This window comes from Orycteropus afer, unplaced genomic scaffold (genome assembly GCF_000298275.1).
Source record: "Orycteropus afer afer isolate SDZICR_OR568_19922 unplaced genomic scaffold, OryAfe1.0 scaffold00167, whole genome shotgun sequence".
NCBI classification, from domain to species: Eukaryota; Metazoa; Chordata; class Mammalia; order Tubulidentata; family Orycteropodidae; genus Orycteropus; species Orycteropus afer.
This window is the reverse complement of record NW_006921754.1, coordinates 4,578,136-4,594,547: the sequence shown is the minus strand read 5'-3', so window position 1 is coordinate 4,594,547 and position 16,412 is coordinate 4,578,136.

Genomic DNA, 16,412 nt, shown 5'->3' with positions numbered 1-16,412 from the left:
ATGGAATTGATGAGACTGCATTATTTTTCCAGGTCTCACAAGTCTTTGACTGGGTACAGTCTTAACTTTTTTATAGCTGTTTATTAGTGGAAAATATTTGAATTTTCCTTCTCTGATAGAGGAGCCCTGGTGGCTCAGTGGTTAAGTACTTAACTGCCAATGGAAAAAATGACAATTTTAACCCACCAGCTGCTCTACAGCAAAAAGATGTGGCAGTCTGCTTCTGTAAAGATTATAGCCTTAGATACACTATGTGGCAGTTCTACTCTGTCCTATAGGGTCACTATGAGTCAGCAGCCACTAGATGGCAAAGGATTTGGTTTCTCTGAGAGGTTTCCACCTTATATAGTGTCTCAGTTATCTTGTGCTGCTATAACAGAAATACCACAAGTAGTTGGCTTAAACAAACAAGAAATTTATTCTCTCCCAGATTAGGACACTACTACTACTCACTGCCCTCGAGTTGGACCCAACTCATAGCGACCCTTCTTTGGGTTTCCAAGGTGCTATCACTATGGATGTAGATTGCCCAACCTTTCTTCCTAGGAGTGGCTGGTGGATTTGAACCACCAGTCTTCTGGTTAGCAGTCAAATGCCTTAGGCTAGACGTGTAAATTCAGCTTGTCAGCTCTAGAAGTCTTTGTCTCTCTGTAAGCTGTGAGGGAAGATCTTTGTCTCCTTTAAACATGTGAGGTTCTGGTATTCATTGGCATCAATCTTCCCCTGGGTCTAGGAGGTTCTCAGTGCAGGGACCCTGGGTCCAAAGAACACAATCCATTCCCAGCTTTTCTTTCTTGGTGGTAGTAGATCCCTCTTCTCAATTCACTTGTTTAAACTCTTTTATGTCTCAAGAAATTGACTTGAAATGCAACCTAATCCTGTAGATTTTATCCTTCCTCATTAACATAACTGCCTCTAATCTGACCTCATTAACATCATGCTGTTGTTGTTGTTGTTAGGTGCTGTCCAATCAGCTCCAACTCAGAGACCCTATGCAACAGAACAAAAAAGTGCTGGGTCCTGCACCATCCTCATAATCCCTGCTATGCTTGAGCCCCTCGTTGCATCCACTGTGTCAGTCTGTCTCATTGAAGGTCTTCCCCTTCTTTGCTGATCCTGCACTTTAACAAATATGATATGTGTTTCCAAGGAATGGTCCCTTCCGACAACATAACTTAACTGCCAACCAAAAGGTAGGTGCTTTGAACCCATCATTGGCAACATGACAGGGAAGACCTGGTGATCTATCACCACAAAAATTCAATCAAAAACCCAAACCCACTGCTATTGAGTCATAGAAAATCCTTTATATAGCCTGGCTTCAAATGGCATTCTGTTTGTTAGAGGGAAAAAGGATATTTAACAAAATGCTTGGGTAATTTTCAAATAAGAATTTTTTTAAAAGAAAATCTGAGATCCCAAGGTTTTTCTTCTTCTTCTTCTTCTTCTTCTTTCTGTTTGGCATAGTTTATGTCACATATTAGAAATACAATAAATATATATCTTTAGGGGCAAATCAAGACCTCAGACCTTATCAGCAGTTTTCCTCTGTGAAGCACTACTCCCTATGGAAAAAGAAACAAATACACTTTAAAAAAAAGAAAACTTATATGATATCAAATATCCTTATGTATTTATTTAACTAAATGTGATACATTTTTATGCCTCTTATAATTAAAAGATTGATTGATTTTTAAAAAACAAGATTTTAAAACTGAGAACAAGAAATAAGTGAAGGTATTTAAGTTTGGAATAATGAATCTCATTCTTTACTCTTATTTACTGTAAGTTAGGCATAAAAATATTTTAGGTGATATTACAGTATACTTACAAATTACTTAAGTTTTTAATGTTTTTGCTTCTTTGGCATGGGACATAGAATGCTTACAACATCATCTACAAAATTTTTTAAGGAGCTGTGGTGGTGCAGCTAGTTAAGCACTCAGCTGTGACTGAAGGATTGTTGTTTGAGATGTGACTTCTAGGACAAGTATATATGTAAGTCTTAAATTTACTAGGAGCAACTCAAGCATTCCATGTAATTACTTTGCACAGGAAGACAGCCTGACCAGTTGCTGTAAGCTCCCCGTAAAATATCAACTAATTTGGATGCATATGGGAAACACATGAAATACGGTCTTTTTGCTAGTTATTGCAATGAGAAGTAGCAGTTCAATGCCATATGTCTTAGTTATGTGGGACTGCTATAACAGAAATACCACAAGTGGTTGACTTTCACAAATTTATTTTCTCATGGATTGGGAGGCTAAAATTTGAATTCTGAAGCCAGTTCTGGTGGAAAGATTTCTCTTTCTGTCATCTATGAAGGAAGGTCCTTGTCTCATCATCTTTTGCTTCTTGGTTCCTAGGAGATCTCCATGTGTCTTGGCATCTATTTTACCATATCTCTACTTGCCTAATCCTCTCTTTTTATTTCTTGTAAGGGATTGGATCATGATACACCCTACACTAAACCTGCCTCATTAACATAACAGAAAACTCCTTCCCAAATAAGATTATAACTACAGATATAAAGGTCAGGATTTACAACATGTATTTTTTGGGGCACACAATTCAGTCCATAATATTTTACCCTTTGTCCCCCCAAGATTCATGTATTTGCCACATGCAAAACACATTCAGCCCATTATATCATCCCAAAGTGCTAAATCAACTCCAAATCCAAAATCTCATCTTTTACATCATCTAAATCAAATATTGGATGAGACTTAGGTATATTCCATCCTGGAGCACAATTTTTTCCCACCCTCTGTGAACCTGTGAAATCTAGACTACAAGTTATCAGCTTCCAAAGTACAATGGCAGGACAGGGACAAGGTATATATTTCCATTACAAATGGGAGAAATTGAAGGGAAAGAAGGGATAATGAGCGCAAAGTAAGTCCATAACCCAACAGAAAAAATTGCATTCACTCTCAAGCCTTGAAAATAATCCTCTCAATCTTCTCTCTTCTGAGACCATCTGGGCAATGGCCCTGCCCTCCAGACTCTGAGTGTTGGCTACACCGTCTAGATTCCGGGTGGAGACCTGTTGGCTCTGATCCTCAGCTCTGTCTTCCAGACCATTGGCTTTAGGCACCCCATTCTCCTCGTCCAACTGAGTGGTGAACCTACCCCCTTGGTCTTGGCAGGTCCAGTTCTTGTAGGTCCCTTGGGCATGAAAGCTTTGCCCCTTCAGCTTTGGGCAGTGGCCCATCCCTCTGGATACCTTAATGGCAACTCTACACTAATATGGTGAAGATTGACTCTTTGAAATCCGGGAGGCCATAGCCCCACTCTTTGAGGAACAGGAAACCATGGCTCCACCTTTTGAAACCAAGAAGGCCCTCCTTCCCATGTTCCTTTCAACAATTCTCATCTCCAAGCTGCTCCAGGATGGCCCTTTTCTTTTCTTAGAGGACAATAGATATAGCTCCACTGGCCTGTTTCTTGTCTGAAGAATTCCAAGAGGCTGACAGCGTTCTTTCATTTCCTTCTTTCTCTGTTCTCTTCAGTCTAAGCTTATGGGTTTTCTGCTGTGGTAGTTACTTAGATCCATCAGTCACAGGCTTAATCTCTTTTATGAAAGACTGTACAGCCATATTCTTAGTGAACATTTTAGGACATATGCCCTTAGTACAACAGAATTTTCCAAATCTTTAAGTTCTGTTTTCATTTTGCACAGTTCATTTTTAAGTCCATCTCTTCCATGTGGCATTTTACTACAAACAGCAAAGAAAAACTGTGTGGCCCTTTTTAGATCTTGCTTAGGAATCTCCTCAGCTAGATATCCAAGTTCATCACTTACAAGTTCTAATTTCCACCAAACATTGGAACATAATTCATATAAGATCTTCATTTGCCACTGCATAAAATGGATCACCTTTCCTCCTCTGTCCAATCACGTGCTCATTATATTCTTCAAAACCTCATCAGAAGCACGTTGAATGTCTACATTACTAGCAGCATTCTGTTGATGGATCCATACGTATTCTCTAAGATGATACAGACTTTCTTCACAGCTCTCTTCATTTCCTTCTGAGCTCTCACCACAATTGCTTTTGACATCCATAATCCTACCAACAGTCTCTTCAAGGCAGTCAAGACTTTTATTATTGAACCCGTAAAACTCTTTCAGCCTCTAACTATTGCCAAATTCCAAAACCATTTCCGCATTTTAGGTATCTGTTAGAGCAGCACCCAACTCTTGTGGTACCAACTTCTTAGTTATCCAGTGTTGCTGTAATGGAAATTCCACAAGTGAGTGCCTTAAAAGTAGAAATTTATTTTCTGCTTCCTGAATATAACAGAAAACTCATTCCATAACCACAGATATGGAGGTTTGGGCTTATAACACATATTTTTGGGAGACACAATTCAATCCATAGCACCATGATTACTATAATACTCTCTTACAATGTAATGTTATGCTTTCCTGGTACATTATATTGGAGATTTGGTTTCCGAGGGTAGTTTTCTTTTCTACCAATTCCAATAGTACTTAGAGCTAAATATAAATCATTTTCATATTGAAGTGAATTGGCTTCTTTAGTAATTGAATGCTTACTCGATTGGTTTCAAATAGTAGAAAACACAAAACTTAATAAGCCCAATTTGTAAAAAGAAATTATGTACAGACAGTATTACCTTCTTTGGAATTTTAAAGTAAAATTTAAAAAAAATATTTGGTTTGTGGTTGTTTAGAAATGAAAAGATTTCCAAAATTAAAAAAAAAATGAAATCCATATTTTATTAATGGTAGTAAGGAAGGTTAGCACTTCCTCTCACCCCACCCAACCAAGGCTTTTCCTCGAGATGTGATTTTTAGTTATTTTGCAATGTTTATTATGACAATTCAAGCCATTCATGTCTTAAAGATACATTGGTCAGTTTATTTACAGAGAGACAGCTTCTTGAAAAGAAGACATTGTACTTGGGTGCAGGTTAATCTACACAGCATTAGAAATAATGGGTGTGACTGTTTTCCTCTGGTGTATTCTCTATTATGCCTTTCATTATGAGGACTCTTCTTCTTCTCCTTTTAAAAAATATTCTGTAAATTTTTTCATGATTTAATCCATGAATATGAGTTGAACTTCTGGACATGTTACCCTGTGCAGGAAATGAGAGAGACACAAGGCAGAATGGCTGACTGAGCCTTTGCATATTTACTGCCAAATTTGGTTCTTGTTTAAGGCAAAACTAGAATAGCTGGAGATTGTCCCATGGCATGCAAGATTGAAAGCAGTTGTTGTAGTTTGATAAAATCACTGGTGCTTGCTCAAACCAGGCTTTGAACTGACTATTAGGCAGGGAAGGGGGCAGGACCAAGTCATGTGGGGCAATAGGGCTGGATCAAGGTTGTTGGAACCTCTGAGTGCTGAAAAAATTTGTTATCCCTTTCCTTTATGTATTGAAAAATGAAACAATGTTAAACTGTAAAACCAGTATAAAAAATTCAACTATTTTTGCAATTGATTATTTTAATGCCATTTTTGTTAATATAGAATAGCAGTTAAAAATTATTTTGTAATATAAAATAGCATTTTTTCCCCCAGAACTGTTTTTTCTTACTTCAGCCTTTCTGAGTCCTTAGAGTGTGTTTTGTTTTTCTATTGGGAGATCTAGCACTGGGCTTGTGGGAGTGCAGGCATTACAGAACAAAAGCTGCAAACGTGATATCCAGGGGAGACTGGGGAGGTTCTAATGTAGTACTTTTTGCGGTAAGAATGAAGGTTCCTTTTTACAAAATAGAATATATAGGGAATTCCAATTTTAACTGTTTTCCTGCGCTTTAGCATTATTTTTCTTTCATTTTTAAGAAGTTATTTGGAAATGATTTTGTTTTCTAAAATATTCTTCTCCATTGAGATTTATCTTAATGTTTGACTCCTTTATAGCATTTCATGTGATAAAGGGAAAGGGGCCAATGTGCCACTTTTTCTTTGAAGATCTAAAATAACCTTAGACCTCTTGAACAAATGGCATCTGTTAACATAACACCTTGTCTGTGTCTAAACACTACACTTGTCTATTTCTTCAACTGAAGTGTTACTCAAAAGTATTTTCTTTTCTTTTTTTTTTCAGGTACTTGAAGCACTATTCAGTCATGATTAGTTTTACACGTAAAGACATTTTCCTTCATCAGTAATAACAAGCATTAATCTATAGGTGGATACATAAGTAGGCAAGATGAATGGTTAGGTATGTCAGGCAAAAGGGAATATACTCATGACCATATTTAAGTTTGGCAGGCAATTTTTCTACATACGTATTTGCATGTGTGATAAGAATGTCTAAATGTACATTAGAGCTAGCTGAGGGCAAAGTTACAACTTCTTAGCCACAGCCAGCCACACTGAGGGATCGAGGTGTTGGGACCATGTGCTTGGGACCATGGTTGCAGGGGACTAACAAGCTCAATTAGCATAACATTCTGCACAAAAACATTGTTCTACATCTTGCTTTGGTGAGTAGTGGCTGGGTTCTTAAAAGCTTGTAAACAACCATCTAAGATACACAATTTGTCTCTCCTTATCTGAAGCAAAGAATGAAGAAAACCAAAAACTCATGGGAACAATAGTCTAAGGGACTAGTAGACCATGCGAACCTCAGCCTACGTGACTCTGAGACCAGAAGAACTAGACCAGAACTCAGGTACCACTGTCAACCATTTGTAAAAGGGATCAAAATAGGAGATACTGGATAGAGTGGAAGAAAAATGTGGAACAAATCTCAAAATCATAAAAAAGACCACACTTTCTGGTCTGATAGAGACTATGGCCCCTAGTCACCCTTAGGGCCTGGAATTGAACTCACTCCTGTGGCTTCCAGCCAAACAGACAGGAGTATAAGGTGAACATTTATACCAGATAGGTATACTCCTTAGAACAATCAGCCATGGGAGATCAGAATGACAGCATTTGCACAAGGAGACAGCTCAGAGGGCAGGAATGCACAGGAAAGAAAGGCACAAGGAAAAGATAAGGAAGAAAGTGGGAAAAGACCTGTCACATTGCAATCAATGTCATGAAGCTGTCTATGTATGAACCGCTATATAGAAAATGAATTTGCACTATAAATGTTCACCCAAATCACAATAAAAAAAGAATAAAAAAAAGATGTTTCTATTCAGTGTGATAATGAAATCATTCCTTATCTCTTAGTGAAGATATACTTATGTAATCCCCTGTAGTTTCCACATTTTCTGTGTTTTTTCAGTATCAAAATTTTACAAAGTTATATAACTACATAAGCAGTGATATGTTTTCATACTAGTTTTACAGTGGTATACCAAATCACAAATTAGCCTAAAGCCTTTAATCTCTCCCTACAGACTTGCTAGAAAAGCTTAATAAGATATTTAGGTAGCCTATACACATGAAAAGGAGCTCTGGTGGCACAATTTGGCTGCTAACCAGAAGGTCAGCAGTTCAAACCCATCAGCCACTCCACAGAAGGAAGATGAGTTGATCTACTTCTGTAAAGATTTATAGCCTTAGAAACCCAATGGATCACTATGAGTCATAACCCACTCGATGGCAGTGAATTTGGTTTTTGGTGTTTTTATACATATAAAAATACTTAAGTCTAATTGTGTAGCTGAAATGGCCTCTCAAAGCACCATTGCCTTTGGAATTCCAAAATATTATGGAATCACAGGAAAGAAAGGTTTTTATTGTAGAGAAGCCTGAGAAACACAGTAGCTTTGCTTGCTAATTAGATATACAATAAGGATGGCAGAGTCTATAAATTGATTGACTATTTATTTATTTAAGTGATACCTCATTAATGGATTTGAAGTGTGGCTCTATTGTTGGTGTTTTTTTTTTTTTTAATTTTATTGTGCTTTGGGTACATGGGGAACTCTGGTGTCATTGTGCCTAAGGCATTTGACTTCTAACCAGAAGGCTGGAAGTTCAAACACACCAACCACTCCTTGGAAGGAAAATTGGGTAATCTACCTCCCTAGAGACACCACCTCAGAAACCCAAGGAGAGGTTGCTATGAGTCGGGTCCGACTCAATGGCATGTAGCAACAGCAAACAAACTTTACAGAAGCAGATTGCCCCCTCTTTCTCCTGTGGAGCAGCTGGTGGTTTAGAACCACTGACCTTTTGGCTAGCAACCACATGCTTTAGCCATTACACCATCAAAACTCCTACCTATTGGTATAGCAAGAGACTAACTCACAACAATAACTGCTTCTATTTATTGTTCTTTAAAGATCCAAACTACTTACAAATGCATTGCATTCTTCCATATGTTATTTTAAAGGTAGATGCCTTTTTAAATATTTCAACAAAGTAGTTAAATTGGTCAAAAAATCTAGCTCTTGCTTCATATCTATTTGTGATAAAAACTAGACGGGGATAACAGACATAGTAACTGATATTCATGGAGCAATACCCAGTATATTAGTTAAGTCTCGATTTCTAATTAATTTGGTAATTTATTACTCAACTTTAATTTTCTAAAAAATATGTGTTTTAGTTATCGAGTGCTGCTGTAACAGAAATTACCACAGATGTATGGCTTCAACAAACAGGGATTTATTCTCTTATAGTGTGGGAGGCTAGAAGTCCATGTTCAAAGTGCCAGCTCTAGGGGCTACGTGAAAGCTTTGACCTGAAGCTTCAGCTCTGCCTCTTGCTCCTAGCTCACTGAAGCTGGAAGAGTCTCTTCACTCAAGCAGCTGCTAGCTGCTGAGGATAACAAGCCACAGGTTGACAAGGAAAATGGCTAGTCCCAATATTATCACACAACACAGCAGGCCACTGGTTCAAGTCCAGGAGCAAACCTAAGATCGGCAGATAAAATGGCAGACTGCTGAATGAAGACTCGGCCACCTGCAGGGTCCAGGAGTGCAGAGACCTTTCTCAACACTTCTCCTCATACACAGGAAGCAGACCACATTTTTAAGGCAGCTACTCAGCTGCTCCAGTAGATTCCACCATGGAGTTGATTGCCAGTCTCATCACGGGGGATAGTGGGTGGGTGCCCAACCACTCAAAACCAGGCCTAGCCAAGTTGACACATAACCTTAAGTACCATAATACGTATTTTCCACTTTTCTGTTTTTAAGATAAAACAATCTTTTCTGGATAATAGAATATTCTGATTAGTTGAAGTTCTTCTGTAATTGTATTTTAATTAGCATAAGTAAGAATGTTGTTGTTATGTGCCATTGAATCCAACCCAACTCATAGTGACCCCTCCTTGGGCTTCCGAGGCAGTATCACTACGAAAGTAGATTGCCCAACCTTCCTTCCGAGGAGTGACTGGTGGGTTTGAACCCACCAGCCTTCCGGTTAGCAGTCAAGTTCCTTAGGCACTACGACACCAGAGCTCCTTATAAGTAAGACTACTTACTATTTTTTAGCTTCCTCTCTCCCTTCCTTCTAGTCTTCCTTCCTTCCTTTTTTTTGTACGTGTTTATGTGATGGATTTGTTGCTCTATAAATTATTCGAGAAATAAAAATGAACAAGGAAAGATACGTAGCAATTAAAATACTGGTCTCAAATACCTGAAATACCTGGAGGAAAGAGACATCATTTGAAGGAAATCACTTTGACAATTTCAATAGTAAAGGAGATTTGTTCATATTTCTTCCTGAATCTTTGCAATTCTGAACAAGGGCTCAGGTACCCTCGTTCCATGCTACCACTGGAAGACAACTGAATTAAGTACCACTCCACCAGAGTAATGGACTATATAGCAATTCAGGACTTTCCCAGGGAGACATATCTGCTTCCTTTTATTTGAACTTTGGTCTTTTTCTGATGGCACATAACTCTAATTTCCTCCTTTCCCTTCTTCCTTTCAACACACTGTTGTTGTTGTTGTTGTTATGTGCCATTGAGTTGGCCCCAACTGATAGTGACCCCTCCTTGGGTTTCTGAGGCAGTATCACTATGGAAGTAGACCGCCCAACCTTCCCTCCTACTGCCTTACCGGTAATCCAAAGGCCCTCCAGAATTTAGACACACACAGACACACACACACAGACACACACTGGTCTTCACACTTTGAATTCAAGGTCAGAGTTAAGTCTTAACCTGGTTTGAGGTCTCTGTGATTTGATTTTTCAGGCTGTTTCTTCATGAGATACAGTTTCAAATCATGGGAAAATAATATTGTGTGTCACAGGTGATCTTGGAACTAATAAGTGTGACTAAGGGATGTGAAGCAGCAAGAACTTTGGAGTCATCCAGAGCTAGGTGTGACTTTCAGGCCCACTGGTTGCTGTTTGTAAGACTTCGGGCACTTCTCTGTGCTTTGATATCCTCATTTGTAAAACATGGATGTTAGTAATTCCTTTGAGGGCTTTTTGAGATCATTATATAATATAATGAAGTAGAATGTTAAGTGGCTGACATAAAAGAGATACAGACATTTTTGGTTGGCTTTTATTCTTTTTAAAATAGATCTCAAAATATAATAAAACGATAATGTTGTCATGTGCCTTCGAGTTGGACCCGACTCATAGTGACCCCTCCTTGGGTTTCTGAGGCAGTATCACTACTGACATAGATTGTCCAACCTTCCTTCCGAGGAGTGGCTGGTGGGTTTGAACCACCAGCCTTCTGGTTAGCAGTCAAGTGCCTTAGGCACTATGCTACCATAGCTCCAAAATGATAATAGATCTCCTGAATTAGTGAGATGAAATGTTTTTGTCTAAAATGGAGAAGTCTGTATGACTCAACCAGCAGCATTCTTTTCAGGGGGGAATGTATCTATACTGATTTCCAGAAGTCTCTTTGTGTTACACAAAGTAACACCGTGTTTAAACAAATCAGCCTTAGAAATAATTTTTTCCCCCACTAATTTGCCCAGGAATAGTTGCAGTTGTATTGAAAAGAAACATAATCAATTCGTCTGCTATTAAAATATATTTGTGGGAGAAAGGAAATGTCCTTATTTATGCCCACTTATAAAATGTATGCTTTTAAGAACAAGTAATTTCTCAATTCTAAGAGGACCTAAGACAACATTAGTACTTACAGTGTAATTACAATTATTCATTTCATATCTGTGATATAACTTATTTATTGGAATTATACCTCCCAGCCACTCCTTGGAAGGAAGGTTAGGCAATCTACTTCCATAGTTATACTACCTCAGCAACCCAAGGAGGGGTCGCTATAAGTCGGGGCCGACATGACGGCCCCTAACAACAACAACAACAACAACGTACATGGATATTAATCAAAAAAATTTTTAAGAAATGATTTATATATGTGACTTGTGAAATAAGTTATTACTTTTTTAGGATCTTTATTTGTAAGAATATTTCAATTCTCCCAGAAATTATGCAAGAGTAGTATTGCCACTTCCATTGTACAGATGAGGAATGAAGGTTATGAGAAGCCCCACAACTTTCCCAAGGTCACATCATTATGAACAGTCAGTAGGATAACTGGAATGTTAACCTAGGCTATCTAACTCTGGTTATGGAGCTCTGCCGACTGTCTTTGCTATGTCCCTATGTGGATGTCAGCCTTGGTACTCAAAACCAAAACCAAACTCACTGCCATCGAGTCAATTTCGACTCATAGTGACCCTATTTGGGTTTCCAAGGTAGTACATCTTTACAGAAGTAGATTGCCCAGTCTTCCTTTCATGGAGTGGCTGATGGGTTTGAACCACCAACCTTCTGGTTAGCAGTCAAATGCCTTATACATTATGCCAATTAGCCATATTTTAATATACTTTTTTACTACCCAATATTATTCATTTCAATATTTTAATAACTCTTAATGTGAACAACTTTTAATTCAATGTAATCAGAGAAGCAGTTCAATATGCATCCTATGAGAGCCTATATGTTTCCACTTTTGGGAAAAGGAGGAAACTTTGATTGTGCAGTGGTTAAAGCACTCACCTGGTAACCAAATGGTCAGTGGTTTGAACCCACCACCCACTCTGGGAAAAAGGTGAAGTAGTTTAACTCTGGCCTATAGAGTCACTATGACTCAGAATCGACTTGACAACAGTGGGTTTGGTTTTGAGAAAAGAGGAGTTGGTGAATCCTAAAGACAATGTCATTAATGAGGACTTATTAGGTGTATCATTCTGTAATCACAGAAGTGTCAAAGACTGCCCTGTGTGGGACTACAGAGATCACCTCCAGCTCAACTCTTTCATGTTGCTCACCAGAAATGGGGACCCAGAACATTAAGTGATTTCCTAGTTGTTATACACCTGAAACTAGAACCCAAATCTTCTGGCTTATAGAACAGGAGCCTTTCTGCCAAATTACAGTGCTTCTCCTCTGATGGCATAGTGGTTAAGGCCTTTGGCTGGTAACCAAAAGGTCAGTGGTTGAAATCCACCAGCTTCTCTGTGGGAAGAAGATGAGGCAATTTACTACTGTAAAAATATACAGTCTTGGAAACCCAATGGGGGCCACTACTAGTTGAAATTGACTCGATGGTGTTTGGCTCCTCAGTCATAAAGCAGAATTTGGAGACCCAGGCAGGAGCATGAATCACATACAAAGACTTATATTGCTGTATGCTCTTGATTTTGTCTTCATATCAAGCATTTAACAACCATATGTTACCATGAACCACTTACCAGCTCTTTTAGACAGAATCAGAACACAAAGTTAATGACTTCTGTGACTAGTGCAGGGATTTTATCAGAAGGTGATCGAGAGTTTTTGTTCAAAGTTGAGAAGGCAGCTAGTTTGAGGATTAGAATGTTTCCGTATACTTAAGGTTCTATTACAAGTGAATTGAGAATTGCACTTAAAATTGATGATACCTTTGTCTTCATTTATATTTCACCCAATGTATGAAGCTTAACATTAGTTTTCATTTCATTTTTCCTTATAGTAATTCTAATATTATTTAAGTGTTGCATCAAGGATTTATGATAGTCTGTCATTGCTGGGAGGCCAACAGAACAAAAGCCTCGAATCAAAACACATAGGAAGTCATGATAACCATTTGCTAAAATTGTGTCCTTGCTAATTAACACTTGCATATGGAAGCTTAGGGAAAACACAGGCTCTCCCAGTAGGTGTTTCCTGAATGAATGAAAACAATGATAAAACAGAAAGACACACAAAAGTAATTTGGTTACTTTTGCTTGACTAGATAGCACTGAGGACAAGGGTGGCATTGGAAACCATCCAAAGTCCTAAGCCTTGATAATATACTTCAGTCTAACATAGTTCTGCAGAAAGTGTTTTCTCTCTCCTTCGTAGCTTAAGTCTGAGGTGAAGATAGAATCGTTTTATACATTGGGAATAGATCTAGTTAGTGGAAACACTTACTCCTGCACACAAGGAAAGAAAACACCAGAGTAAGAAACAGAAACAGATCATTCAAAATTTTTATATCTTGAAAGAAGGAAACAGAAATAGAAAACCAATTAAGCCAAGCAATTCGCATGAGCAGTACAGTTGGTGGAGAAAGGGTGCCCAGAAATGGCAGCCAGAAGCCAGATTGATTGCAAATTCTTCAGAAAGTATTGATCTTGAGTGGGCTAGGAAGAGTGGTGGATAGAGCAGCTGTGTGTCATTCCATTACAACAGGAAGTTTAAGGTGAGGCATGAGATTCTGTGCTGAACACTCAGAAATGCTTCCTCCTGGACCGGCTGTCTGTGTCCTCTGTGAAACACTGGTGAGCTTTCAGCGAGGGTGACTTCCATCCCCAAAAGGGGTCCACAGACTGAGAAAACATGGAGAAGAAAAGGCCAAATGTTGAAGCCACAGGAGGAATCTACATACATGAAAAGGTGTTAACTTCTAAGCAATGAACGGAGCAGTGAAATTATTTAGGATGGCCTATGAAGCTATAAGTAGAGATTTTGTTGATGAAATTAAGAAAAATGTTGAATAAATATCTCCTAATATCCTATAAATAGATCTCTTTTGAATCAGATAAGTGCGAATTCAAAAACCAAACACAGAAATATAACACATTCTCTGATTTAACAGAATTCTCTTTCCTAATTCATTGATAACAAATTTTCCAATTGGAAAAAAAAAAAAACAATAAAGCAAAGTGAACAGAACTTGAAAAACTATGAACAAATATATTTATTGTGGTGGCTGTCCCCCCTACTAGATACACTTTGTTAGAAAGTAGTATCCCTTTTAGTTCCTGGTGGATCATTACGCAGGTAATAAAACCATTTTTCCTTCATTGAGAGAGAAAGAAAATGCATGACTTCTCAGACATGTTTTACTCTCCTTGCTCTGTTTTTTGTTTTCTATGAAATCAGAATTGTCTTCTAATAAGTATGATTTTGTTTTTGGACATGTTATAGGTACATGTTTACAGACATACTCAAGGGGTAGCAGAGGCTGAACCACATAGTGCTGACATAGATTGGAGTCCTGTTCCAGGTAATCACAACCCTTCACAGTTTCGTAAAGCACAAAAATCATCTCCAACTCTACCATTTCTTCCACATTTTGCCTTTTTCCTATACAATATGTTCAATTCTGGTATGCCTTCTTGCATATTTCTTGCAGAAGTACAGGATGAGGGCAATAGAACCAATCTTAGAACAGTTGTTTCTGTGATGACAAATCCTATGATTCCAAATGCCAGGCCCGAATTCTGAGCACTCTCTAGGTCTCCTGGACAACACAACACTGTCTTTTGAAAGACGTTTCTCTCCCCTGATCTCTTACTTGTTTTGAAGGGATACTGCCTTATTGAATTTGTAGAACTAGCTTTACTTTCTTAAAGCAATAGGTTGAAAAATATTTTTATAGGGAAAAGATGTTGCTTCTCCAGATGTCATCATTATGTTGTTACATCATATAGCCTATTGATAATTATGTACAAAGTTTCTTGTCTCTTAACAATGCATAGAAGCATGTACAATAACCATTTGAAAGTATCCCTTCTTTGAACTTTTGGCTCTTTGTTGTTAACTATGCTTGTATGAAGAATATAGCAACTATTTGGAATGTTGTTTAGACTGAGCAGTAACTGATAACGTCCTTTGTGGTCCTAATGGCTAGAGCACCTGCCCTGGGCATCTGGTTGAGATAGCAGCATCATGAGTCTACAACAATCTCATGGACCCTCTAGTGTACAGTGCTGACTGATACTGATTTCTGTTGTTTATCTTGGACTTTTCGCTTCTTCTGCTGCTGTTTGTCTTTGTTTTCTCGTTGTTCTGGAGTTTCTCTGCTGGGTTCCAGACCTTTGTTGTCAGGTATTGCTTCTTTATTTTCTTCTTTATTAAGTTTTTTCCTTTTCCTCTCTCTTCCTTTTTTTCCTGAAATGAAAGGATACAACTTTAAAAAGAATATTTAATTACATTCTATTTGGTTATTCTAAATTAAATTAAAAATAAATAAACCAAAACATCAGTTAAAGTTCTCTAAGTTTGCATCCCATATCCACAGAAACCAAATGCCTACTATTTAAATAATTCATTCAGCTAGGAAGATGGGGCAATCTACTTCCGTAGTGATACTGCCTCGGAAACCCAAGGGGGGTCGCTGTGAGTCGGGTCTGACTCGACGGCAAATAACAACAACATAACAATAATGCTTTATTTAGGTTTTACTATATTCCAAGCAATTGCAACATGAAACACAGAAAATATAATGAAGCTATTATTTCAGTCACCTCATATACATGTGAGAGGTAGACAATGAATAAGGAAGACTGAAGAAGAGTTGATGCTTTTGAATTGTGGTGTTGGTGAAGAATATTGAAAGTGCCATGGACTACCATAGGAAGTAATAAATCTATCCTGGAGGAAGTGCAGCTAGAAAGCTCCTTGGAAGCGAGAATGGCCAGACTTCATCTCACTTACTGTGGTCATGTTGTCAGAAGGGATCATTCCCTGGAGAAGGATATCAGTGGAAAGTGGAGGGTCAAAGAAAAAGGGAAGGCCCTCTATGAGATGGATTGACTCAGTGGCTGAAATGATGGGCTTAGGTGTAGCAAGGATCGTGAGGCTGGCACAGGACTGAGCAGTGTTTTGTTCTGTTGTATACGGGGTTGCTAAGAGTTGGAGCTGACTCGACGGCACCTAACACAACCACATTAATATGTGAGAGTTCTGAATACCAGAGAATTCTAATCTTACAACTTTAGAATTTATTTTACAGGTAGTTATTTATATATATTTTGAATAGAATGTTTTATATAGACTTGTCATCTAAGAAATTTATTAATGTATATATTCAATCTGGCCTGTATTTAAGTCACTATTTTATATTCAAATTTTTCCAAGTAGCAGTAACATATTTGCAATCTTCTGATACATGCAGATGCCATCTTCTAAGAAGAGAGTATATTTGTATAACAAATATGGAAATAACAGTTCATGATAAATATGAAAATAAATGTGCTTTATTGTAACACAAATATTTTTATATAGAAATTTGATATGTTTTGTATTTTCTGTGTATGCTTGGGGTGATGGTGA